The sequence below is a fragment of the Rhopalosiphum padi genome, chromosome 4 (genome assembly GCF_020882245.1).
Source record: "Rhopalosiphum padi isolate XX-2018 chromosome 4, ASM2088224v1, whole genome shotgun sequence".
Classification (NCBI taxonomy): domain Eukaryota; kingdom Metazoa; phylum Arthropoda; class Insecta; order Hemiptera; family Aphididae; genus Rhopalosiphum; species Rhopalosiphum padi.
This window is the reverse complement of record NC_083600.1, coordinates 7,011,965-7,024,848: the sequence shown is the minus strand read 5'-3', so window position 1 is coordinate 7,024,848 and position 12,884 is coordinate 7,011,965. Positions and strand designations below refer to the sequence as shown.

The 12,884-nt window shown below is 24.2% G+C and overlaps 1 protein-coding gene across 1 annotated transcript in view; it reads left to right on the top strand.

Annotated features, from left to right (window-relative positions):
- Nucleotides 1–12,884, top strand: part of LOC132929536 (glutamate receptor ionotropic, NMDA 2B) — a 266,563-nt gene that overhangs the window by 58,392 nt on the left and 195,287 nt on the right. The window contains exon 3 of the mRNA XM_060994930.1: nt 4,558–4,614. The gene's annotated coding sequence lies outside the window, so the exon portion shown is untranslated. The remainder of the gene's footprint in view (nt 1–4,557; nt 4,615–12,884) is intronic.

Sequence of the window (12,884 nt, the reverse complement as noted above, 5' to 3'; positions counted from 1 at the left end):
ATTTTCTAACTGTTATTACTTAAATAAATAATATCTAATATCATCATTATAGATTTAATACAATTTTACAAAATTCTTCGATACTACGGTGATCGATGACATATGTATAATTGGTATGAGGTTGTTGCACTACTATTCAGTAAATTGTAATATTTTTCTTTTACAGTTATACACTTTACTATATAATAATAATAATTACTAATATTTAATAGTAATATGTATATATATATTATTGTATTAGGGATTTAAAATTCGTCGAATATGATGATGTACTATTGATATTTAACCCATAATAGTTGCGTAGTGAAGTGTGTATAGTTTGGAGAAATATATTACGTTATGTTTCATACTCACTAAATCCACTAATACTATATTTATACCCGTATTTAATGAATAAATAAACCATACATTTTTATATAGTTGTTACCCGTCTATATTAAAATTAAATTTGCTTCATTAAGTTATAAATATTTTTAATAACTTATTTAATAATTATTAAATTATTCAAAGATGATTTGAAAGCTATTTTTATATTGAATATAACATAGTTAAATAGCAAATACTCAATTGGCTACATACAAATGAGTTCTTGGTTGTACTCCAAAAACAATCGGACGACCACTCCAAAAAAACATACTCACCACAGTACTGTTTAATAATAATGGAGTAATAATATATTACATTATAATTTAAATAGTAATATTCACGAAGTTATTGCTTTTGAATTTGATACACTTTTTATAAATTCCAAATAGAATAATGGATATTAATGATATAAAAAATATGTAGATTGATTGACACTTTGAATAATTCCTAATTCTATGATTATTATTCAAAAATTAATTTTTAAGGACCATTATTTACAATAGAACTAATTATTTACAAATGGTTTTTATGCAACTATACAAAGGCAGTAATAGTTTTTTTTTTTTTTTTTTTTAATTTAGTTGACTAATTATAAAAGTCTACGATTTAGTCTTAATAATTTTATTAATCTGGTTTTGAGAAATAATGTGTTCATTGTGTTCAATCCGGTCTTGTGTATATTTATTTACCAAATTCTGAAATTGAACGGTTTATTATTTCTCCATGTAGTTTATCCATATCACGAACAAAAACAAATTTAATAGGAACAATATATGATTTAGTTTTACATTTTATTATTTAAAACTGTTTTTATGAATTTTAAATATAATGGTTTAAATTAAGGATTAGGAAAAAATATCGAACAACAATTTTTATTTGTCATATTTATGAAAATAAATGTATAAAAAGGATAATATTTTTAACACAATAATCAATTCTTAGTTTTTTTTTAAATTATTATTAGTTTTTAACCAAAAGTTATTGTAGTAAAATACCTAATTAGCTATATCAACAATTAGTTTTATTATAACACGGATCATATTATTCTAATGAATTAAGTTTTGTTTACTTTCAATAATATGGATATCGCCATTATCACCAGTTATTATTTTTCCTATCCAAGATTAGCAATCAATATGTTTATTTGTAAAAATGTTTTCTATAACTGATAAAACAGTGTAATAAGCCTATCTAAATATAAATATTATAATTATATAAATATAAAAATTTTCCATATCTTTATTTACTATTCAGTATTATTGCTTACTGTTGTATTGTTAATTTAATTGTTATTGTTAAGATTATAGACTTTCATTAATATTAAATGTATTTATTAAACCTTCTTAATACAACTAATGTGTTGTGATTTAACGTTTGAAGTCATATTAATCCTACGATTTTAAATGTTGAAAAGTAGATATATATTTGAATCATATTATACTGCTTTAAATGATATTGTCTTTGCCGTTTTAAAAATTATTACATTAAAATAAATTACCTATTTTAATCCCTGTATATTGTTACTGTTTCTAAACTATTTAGTAGTGTGATGTTTACGAAATGTAAATGTGAGCTTATGTATTTAGTGGAAGTTATATTTATAACCTATATATAATATTTGCTTACCAAAGGGACAACTACTATTGGATGAATATCATAAACTGTTTAATTATTAGGACCTTTGAATTGCACTATAGTACGTACCTAATGTTATATTAGTATGCATTAACTAAAGACCTTCTGTGAGTTGTAATGAGTTAATTATAATAAGTAAATCTGATATCAAATCGATGGTTTATTAATATCCAAATATCGTTATATGTTGTTTATAATTAATCAAACTAAGACTTATAACCCATATCATATCAAATATAATAATAGGCATACCATTAGAGTAGAGCTAAATAGATAGATAGATAGATTGATAGAGAGAAACTTATATAGCAATATTGCCACAGAATTTACAATAGATTGTTGTCATATGATTTTATAATTAAATTATTAAACAATTATATATAATTATTTAGTTTAAAAAAAAATATTCCATTCAATATTTTTTTTACAAAAACCAAAATATTATATTATGATTAAAAGTAATAAGGCAATGAAGATTACCATATAAGAATTTATCCTTTGTAAATGTTGTATTTTAGTTTTTATAAAGGTATCTATATAATTGGCATAGTTTGAATATTATAATATGTACACCGCAAATACTTTATATTTATTAAAACTAAATTTGTTTCTCGTCAAAGAAAAGTTTATTATGTTTTATAATATTTAAAATCAGTATGATTCATGATTTCCAGTTAAGTATAAAAAGTGAAATAAATGTAATGCTTTTACAATGAATTGAACATTGGGTTATCTTTTCAAAAAAAAACCCTTTTGTGGAAAATAGTATATAAAATTAAAAATAACATATATTTTTAAAATACATAACTTCAACTGATACATTACTGTAAGATACTAAAAATTAGGTTGTTTTTTTTAAAACTTTAACAATTTGTTTTTTAAATAATTAATTCCAATTATAAGACATTTATAATATTTTTGTTAGCGCGGAGAGTAAAAAAAAAAAAATTAACAATGTATTTTTAATTTTAAAATATGATAAAGAAAGTGTTTATGTATAATATTTTGTATAAACTAATTTATATTTTTATATTTTTTTTTCCATTTTCAAAACTATCCTTTAAAGTGTTGTCATGCAAACACACTTGTTTCCGCTACATAATTCAATGAGAAATATAATATGCACGAATATATGCTATTACCGGTTTTCGTTGTTGGCTGTGTTCATCGGAGTGATATATTCGTAAATATTCCTTGAATAAGTTAAATGATAGGTTAATAGATTTAAAAATAAAAAATCTATTTTTAATTGAGCAAGAATAAACGAGAAAAAATATAATCGGATTTTGTCGATACTAATATATACGTACACGTGTTTGTAAAGTGGCATTTTGATACTTATGATTTTCCAATTGTCTGATAAAGGAAGAGTGAACGTAATGAAATTTGTTCTTTTTTCCGGGAAGTGATTTTATACTTATAAACACAAAACATAGATACACATATAAGTACACATATACACAAACACATACTCAAGTTTTTGTTTCAATTAAAATGTTACGCCTTCGAACAATAAATCTGAGTTAATTGCTTCCTTTTGTAAGGCCGTTACTCCTATAGCCACCACTGCCGTTGCTGACGATTTCGTTTGGAGAGTCCATTTACAATCTGAAACAATAGAAAATAAGAGGGGATAGAGAAAGGGAGAAAGTGAAATAGCGAATGAGCGGTAGCCGACAGTGTAAAGTTTTCGATAAGTTCTGAGCTGGGTTTCAAAAATGTCTGACATTCTCTCGACCATCCATACAGCTTTACTTTACCTCCACCGAACCACTATCGGTAACTGGAACAGGGTAGAGGTAACGACACCCGTTGCCCCTGGTTCGCCACCATTGTAATATTTATTATTTGGACTCCGGAGCCAAGAACCGTAATAATAAATGGTTTTTCTGCCGTCCTACATTTACTTGGCAACCGGGAAAGATAAAGTTTGTTTTTCTTCCTTCCAGTACTATCCGACCATTACCTATCTGCCACTATAATCCTGGTTAGTCACACCGTCACCGGTGAAAATGTTTATTATTCTAACGTGTAAATTTTCAAGTTTCATTACCGCGTATAGTGGGAAATATTAAGACATCACGCGTCACTAGATCCCGTAGCCTGGGGGGTTTTGATCTTAACAGAATGCAGATAAATACTTATTTTTATAGTGCAGGAAACGGCACTATTGGTGTAATGGCATTATTCGTATTTTATTGCTTCAACTTACCTAATGTACATATAAATTCATAATTCAAAAAATTATATTATTTGTTTTCAATAATTTAATATTATTATAATATAAACCCAATTCAAGAATATTTAACTGACATTTAAAATAATAGGATTATTCACCATCATTTTGCAATTTGAAAAACATATTTTTTACTCCAGGTCGTGAAGTTGTTGATTAATTGCATAAGTATTTATGATACAATTTAATCATAATAATTCTTACTCACTTTATTATTGTTAATATGAAAGTACGAAACTGCAAAAATAATAATTAAAAATAACAATTTTATTATTCAATGTACTAATATTTAAAATAAAATTATTTTTATTAATTTTCAGAAAAATGTTTTGACCATAATTCCTTTGAATTGAAGAAATAAAATACTTTTCTTTGGGGTAAGTCATATGAATTATAAATACTATAGTTTAGTTTAAGAGAGAATTTATGTATAAAACTAAGTGGAACTAAGTAACTCAATTTAATAAATAAAACGTACATTATTAATTTATAATGTATTAATAGTATTGAAGTGAATTAAAAATTTAAATTGTAACATTTGTAGTCACAAAGATGAGTTAAAAAAAATATATATTTTAAATGAAAATTCGTTCTTTATTTTCAAATGAAAAATATTATGATTGATTACAATTTTTCAACTGGGAAACCTTATCGTTTACCACGTTAACGTTTTATGTCAACCTACTTCAACCTTTAAAAATTGATAATTATTTTTACGGTTATAGTCTAAAAGATTTTTAAATTAATTTATAAAAAATAAACCAAAAAACATTTTTAATCTTGTAATAATTATTAAATTTATTTTAAAACTTTGATACTGTGAATAAAAATATAAATATATCACAATATAAGCATTAAAAATTCTAAATTATAACTTTTGTTGAAAGTACAAGTTTTACGTTTTAGTTGTTTTCCGCACAAGATTTTGTTGTTATTTTTCTCCAAAATTGTATAAAATGTTTAAAGTAGTTAATATTATACTGTATAAAACTTTATTGTTGAAAAATGTTATATATTAGGTAAAACATTATATAAAGCAATTTCTTTTTATAGTTATATATGCTTTTTGAACAGAGATCTGTTTCAGAACTATTTCCCTAGGTTATAAAAGTGTAAATTACAATGGTACCTTCAAAAATGTATATATATAAAAAAAATTATAACTATTTATTGCATAACTATCACTATTTGTGTAACATAAATTACGAATTTACTTGAATTAAACAAACAATTCATGAATATTAAAAATAGTCATAAGTTAACTAAAATTGTATAGATTGAATGTCTGTTTATAAAAACAAATGCTATATCTTTTTATCATATAAAATTAAAAAGTGTGAGTAGATTTTCTTTAAAACAAGCTAGTACTATAAATTATAAACATATTATTTTTTTTTCAAAATCTATGAAATTAAATAAACAAAACACTTATATTCAACTTATCCTATTAACAACAAATTATGCTGTGGAGTTTAAGTAAAATTATTTATGAATATAATTATACTTGTTTTATTTTCAGTTTTAGAAAAATGTACTTATTTCAAACTTGAGACACCAATAATCAATTTTAGTTATAAGTTATTATACAGTATGTTAGTATGCATACATTATTCACTTATGGTAGTTAATTTGTATATGATGTCATATTTAAATTGTATCATGTTGTTAAATTATGAATTTATCCCAATTATAATAATAATTAACGAACGTACCTTACGTGTACACTGTACATGACGATAAGCGTTGCGGTACACCTACTAAGAGGCCAATCGCAAAATTATCTTACAATCGATAATTAACGTCTGGCTGAAATGTTCAAAGTAGCCGCAATTGTCTTCAAACCCCGAGTTGTCACCTTCCCATTTTATTTATGGGTATTTTCTGTCAAGCTCTTGTGCTAATGGTGGTTTGACTATTTATTTCGACCATTCTTAATCAATTTGTTTCGGCTGAATTATCAGTTGACAGCTATACAATACGAGTGCATTAATACAAGTGCGATTGTATTAAATCATGCTTGGTATTGTATTAAGGTTTATAAATAAATACAATTATTTTAATAATTATATTAACCGATAATAAATTTGACAAAATATTTGTTTAACACGAGGCATTAGTTAAATTACAATTTTCCATAAAAAAAAAATTAACTCATACAATGTTATCTATGATGGTTAGTTGTTAATGTAACATCAATATAAATATTAAATAGATACCGTGAAAATGCTATAAAACTATGTACTCGTATAACAAAATTGTAGATAGAAATTAATTATTTATAAATAAAGTTAAAATTTTATCACGAATAATAAATTAAAGATTATATTTATGTATATGTATATAAATCTATTTATAGATATTCTTAGTTAGGTTAGATTTATAGAGAAGTTGACGTTGACCGTAATTACCACGTTTGACTACTAGGTAAAGATTTTAATTATCTTATCATATCTATCTAACTTCGGTAAAGGTACCTTCAGTCTTACTTTCATGCTTATCATACTTTTAAGATACAATTCATTTTTTAGTACAAAATCAAGTTTTAATTTATACGATTTTAGTGAATAGTAAAATTAACGATATTGTTAAAAAATTAAAAGAAAACAGAGGTGATACCTGATTATTTTAATGAAACATATTTATTTTATGCTAGAACACGTTTGATTACGTTTGAAAGCTTTTAGTTTTATGTGACATTGACAAACTTTCTCCCGTATACATAATATACATAATAAACTCTTCTTCACTGCACACTTTTGACGTTAGTACTTATAAATAATGATTATTAGAGTAAACTTATGATTTTCTAATAATTTGATAATTTCTTTTTGAAAATTTTTATCAACTATGATTTTACTTAAAATTGAAATACCATTAGTTGTATAAAGAAAAAAATTAAATTTAAAAATACTAATTGGTTTCTATTTTTATATACAATTATTATACATATAAATGTTATATCTCTTGTGGTTAACAATTAATTTAATGTATGTAATTCAAGTATTACTGTAATAGCTTCTTACAGATAATGTTTGGTTAATTTATATTTAGATACAATTTAGTTAAACGTATTATTTTTTAAATGTTATTTTTGTATTATAGTGACACACTATTAAAATATTTCATACTTTACAAAACACGCAATATAAAAAAATAAGAATATTGGGTAATATTTAATTTTAATTGGTAATATAAAACTAAAAATAACAAAGAAATAATATAACATAAAAAATAAAGGTAAATAATGGTTAATAGATAACTTATTTTGAATTATTATAGAAATTGTATCAAATTCCTATTATTTTTTATAAATTATATTAACAGTTTTTGTACATTTCGTTTCATTTACTACATTTCGAGAAACTTTTGAACTTATCCAGCAACACACTGGTTAATAAACACTGTACTAAAGAATATAATTATATTTTTTTGCGTATTTGATTTTTGTTCTTGTTTCCTATTTACTGTTAAATTATATTTTACAATTCATAATAGTCAATTATTGTAATTGTATTAGTTATAAATAGCAATATTAAATCATGACTACAAAGTGAAACCGAATAACTTATTAGAATTAAATTTTGTTTATTGCGGACATTTTTAAAATTAGAAAATTAATTTATATTAGAGGTATCTTAATATTTTTCTTTTTTTTCAATTTAAAAAATATGTTTTTCAGGATTATGTAATTTTTTGGAGATATTTAAATATCACTCGAAGACTTGAGTTTTTGAATTATGAACCTTAAATTCTTGTTTTTAAGTATACATTGAGAAGTATTTCATTTATTAATAATATAGTTTACTTTTTATACACTTTATTGTCTGATTTCCGATGTGATTATCTTGTATAAACATTATTTTAACATTATTTTAAAGGAATTTACTAAAAAAAGTGAATAAAAGTATTTTGATTTAAAATTTGTACACTTTACGTATTATATATAATTATTGAAATGTGTGATGAAAATATGAAAATATTATAATATAATAACACCTATTACGAAAGTCCTAAACATCTTAAAAACTATAATATGCATTGTTATTAAAGTAGTATTTGTATATTTATATAAAAGTTGTGATCGAATCATATAAAATGTAATAAGACACGGCTATACCATTGTTATAGTTTCCATGACATTCGCGAAATCAAGTTTTTATGTTCTACACTCCACAATCAAAACGTTGAGCACGTACAATGATACGTTTGACTCGATCAGCAATCAAATGGGATTTCCCTATCCAACGGTTGACGCTGTCGGACCTTATATGATAAAACGACATATATCCCTTTTGTCCTTTGGACATAAAGACTTAATAACTTGTGGGTTACAAACATATATTTTTTTTCGAGATAATAGCCTTCAAATGCGTCTAAATCCTAAAAGCACCACTTCGATCACCCTTTTCTTCTACCATTCAGTAAGCACGGCCTGTTTCGCAGTGAGCGTTTTATTTGTCCTGAATAGCCAATTTTTAGTCCTAACACAAACAGCCTACAAAATGGAAACAGTGCATTATATATGGACAGAGAACGGCAGGGGTCGCTTAAAATAGTAATGGAAGATTTTTCCTGAGCAAAAATCTGGTCATCAATCATGTGTCGACATCGCTCAAGTTCCAATGCTTAGATTTAAGTGTATCGATTAAACGTAAGTGAAAACAAATGTATGTTTGTTTATAATAATATATACAAAAAATCAGTAGTTTTAAATTAATTTATATAGTTATCATTGGTGTACTACTGAACGATCATTCTGTAAGATGCGAGGAACATTATGTTAAATAATTTATTGACTATTGAGACATTGTTCTATTTAGGCGGTGATTCATTAATGATTACCTTCATTTATTCTTTTAATAATATATTTATTCAATTTGTGAATTTTGGAATTGTTTTTTAAAAGGACAGCACATAAAATATTCAGATATGGTGTGATATTTAAGTAACATTCTGTGGAAATATCAATTTTTTTTTTCCAATCACACTTTTTTCGTGTTAATCGGTAAGCAAATGGTTTTTCAATAATGTTGATTTATCTATATTAAGATTTAAATAAGCAGTTTTTAAGTTGTTTAACTGTGTGTGCTAGGGTTTAATGGGTCATTGATAATAGATTTTGAAGATATGAAGTCTTTAATTATTTGAAATTATAGTAGTTCCTAATTAATATTAATTATCTACTCATTGTTTTTATTATTAGTATGTTCAATTTAATAATTTAGAAACTATTTGTTCGAATTTTGATTTCAATACATTATAATTTTCAAAGACATAACTTATTTAACAATTTATAGAAGAAGAAAATATTGGTTCTGATTTTAAAAATCGTTTGCATCACTTCTATTAAATAGTATGAAAATATTATTATTTGAAAACATAGTCTTTAAGTAGCTATTTATAATCAGAAATTTGAGTTTGTATAAATTTGTCATTAAAGGAAAACATTGTGGTGAGTACGCTTGGTAAATCAACCTGTTAAGTTATATTGTGCAGAGATTATTTTATTATTTTACTGAACAAACAATTTTGCTTAAAAATTGTTAAATTAGAAAACAACATTCTTTATAATTTTTGGTCCATTTCATGTATAGTGTTAATTTATATACCTGCATACATATATACACACACATACACACAAACACACACACGTGAACACGCACACACACGTGAACACGCACACGCACACAAACATACCACCTCTTGATTTATGAGCACAAGATAACCGTTTGCACCTCAGTCAAGATTGCGTAATATATATAATATATATATATATACGAATTTAGTTCCAAGAGGTTTAATTGAAAAAGTTCACAAAAAATTCGGACAACGGGTTTGCGATTCATTTAAATCATCATATGAACAAACTGACTGAGATTCATACTGGTGAAAACACGCAGTTCTTCCAAAATATGATAGGGTATTGGATAGTGATAAAGTAAACAATAACGTATCTCAACTATTGTGCCTTAGAAATCCTTTTTCGAATAGACACTCGTAAAGGAAGCGTCGTATTGTATTATTATGCATTCATACTTTGAGTTCAGAAAAAAAAAAAAAATACAACTCGTGAATACCAATGACTTGAATAAAATAGGACCAACAACGTCCCATGACAATTAACTTATCTCTGTACCTTTCGTTTTATTATACGCCCACTGCACAGCGTTCTAATAATAGAATGTAGTTTTTCATTTATACTCAAGAATGAAAGATTGTACGGATAATAGTTAAATGCCGATTTTTTACGTTTTCGTTAACAACCTTATAAGATAGTTACTTGTTATAACTTGTAATTTAAAATTATATTCAATTAAAAAATATTACAATTATTAAATGAGTAATATCAGTGGTCAATTTATTTACATAATATTAATATTTGTAGGTGATTTATAATAAATATTTTTCTTATTGTGTCAAAAACATTGTGAGAGAAGAGATGATATCCTTCTACTACTAAAATGTACTAATAATAAGTGTATGGGTGTTGAGCAGGGGTGGCCAAACGGTCGATCGCGGACAATTTCAAATTCGATCATTTTAGAATTTAGTTTATAATACTTGTTGTATGTTTATATACACTATGCAAGTATGTTTCTAAGTAATTATAGTTATTCAATAATAAACATTTTTTTTTATGGAAGTCGATCCTCATAGGTGAAGTATATTGTATATTTTTAGTAGATTGTGACCAAAAAAAAGTTTGGCCACCCCTGGTTAGGGTATATGTAGTTTGTAAATACAGTCAATTCCGCTTTATTGGGACACATCAGTTGCGTGTTATTTTGTCCCAATAAAGCGGTTGTCCCAATAATCCGAAATACAAAAACAAACATATAAATTTGTTGAAAAACTGATTTTTTTTTTAATATATTTTTAATATTACAAATTACAAACTATTATAGAAATTAATTGATAGTACAAAAAGAAAAACATGATATTACATTATCATGTATATCACATTTGAATAAACGATAAGATAAAATTTAATCTAATGATCAATTATGCAAGACGGTCGCGATTGTCAAACTATTGATCTATTAATATACTCGATAAAAATGTTCCAATTATCCGGATTCATGGCCCAGATAAGCAGTGAACGTTTACCCTACAAGTATACATTTGTTTTTGTAATTGAAGAATTATCCCTAATAAGCGGTTGTCATTATTACCCGGTGTCTCTATTAAGCGGAATCGACTGTAATATAAATTTCAATAATATTTTAAACTTATAGATTTAGCAATCTTGAAGATTTATAATTTTGTAAAATTAGTGAAAATATTTTGAATTTGTACTATCAATATTAATATAATATCCTGTAGCATATAAATATTTGACGGCTAATTAGTAATTGTTAAAAATAATAATTAAGTTTAATAGTAAGAAAAAAAAATATAATGAACTATAGAGATTAAAATATATGATCAAAGAAAATTATATGTCTAACACAACTATAGAATTTGAAGGGATGTAAACTGCCCCTGTTACTTACAAGTTTATAATATAATATAGCAATTAAACTTGTTTTTTCGAATCTTTAAAGGAACTTACAGTTATCAGTTTTTTTGTCTAATAAACATTTAATCATATTATTAAAGTCTATTAGAAATTATTAAATACATTTGTAAATGAAAAAAATCCTTATATAAGCATTTATTAGCATTATTTTTTTTTTAGTTAAGCATTTTTTATAATTATATAAATTATTGTTTCAGATATTATAATTTAAATAAAATACTGTTTTTAAATATTATAATAATATATCATCTGTTCTAATTTTATTTTAAGTTTTATAAACAAATTCTACTCAATACGTAAGATTATTATTATTATGTACTATTATTGTTGTCGCTTCACCAACAAAATTAAATCATTAGTTGGAATAAAGTTGAAGCTCATAGTTGTATACTTACTTAATTAAAAACAAGAATAAATTAAAATAAGGTTTTTTACGTTAAATGTATGCAAGAACTATTTCGTTATTCTTCTAGACGAATTTCGATGTCAATACAAAGTAAAAAAGTAAAAATTCATATTTTATTTAATATTTTAATATCTAAGAACCTAAATCAAATAATGTGAGTCAACAATGATGACGTATCTTAAAATACCTTTTCAACTTATATTCAATAAATATTAAATAGAGCTTTTTTCCCCAATTAAATGGTCCATAATATCTTAAAATGTATGTTAAATATGAATATTATCTTATATCATTTACGTCAATATCCTTATAAAAAATGTTATTTATTGTATACATTTAACAAAAAAATATAAGAAGGTATCTAAATCCTAACAGTATTTCTGGTACATATATTTATATATAACAAACAACATACATTTTATAGCGTATCCGTTTTTCTTGTTTTATTCAAACCTATTTGAGCAGAAACATTTTTCATCAATCTCTAAAAGACTTTTTAACTCTAATAAAAAAGATAAGACCAATATCATACATTTTAAAGTTTTTAAATAAGATAGTTTTAATATTAACTTTCTATTTACAGTAATTATAATTTACTTTCTTCAAAGTGTTGTATTGGAATCGTTTTATTTCATTTTTTATTATTCTAGACAAAGGTAAAAAAATACATAAAGTCAATACAACAATTACATTTATTCTTAGAAATGAAATAAATCGTTATA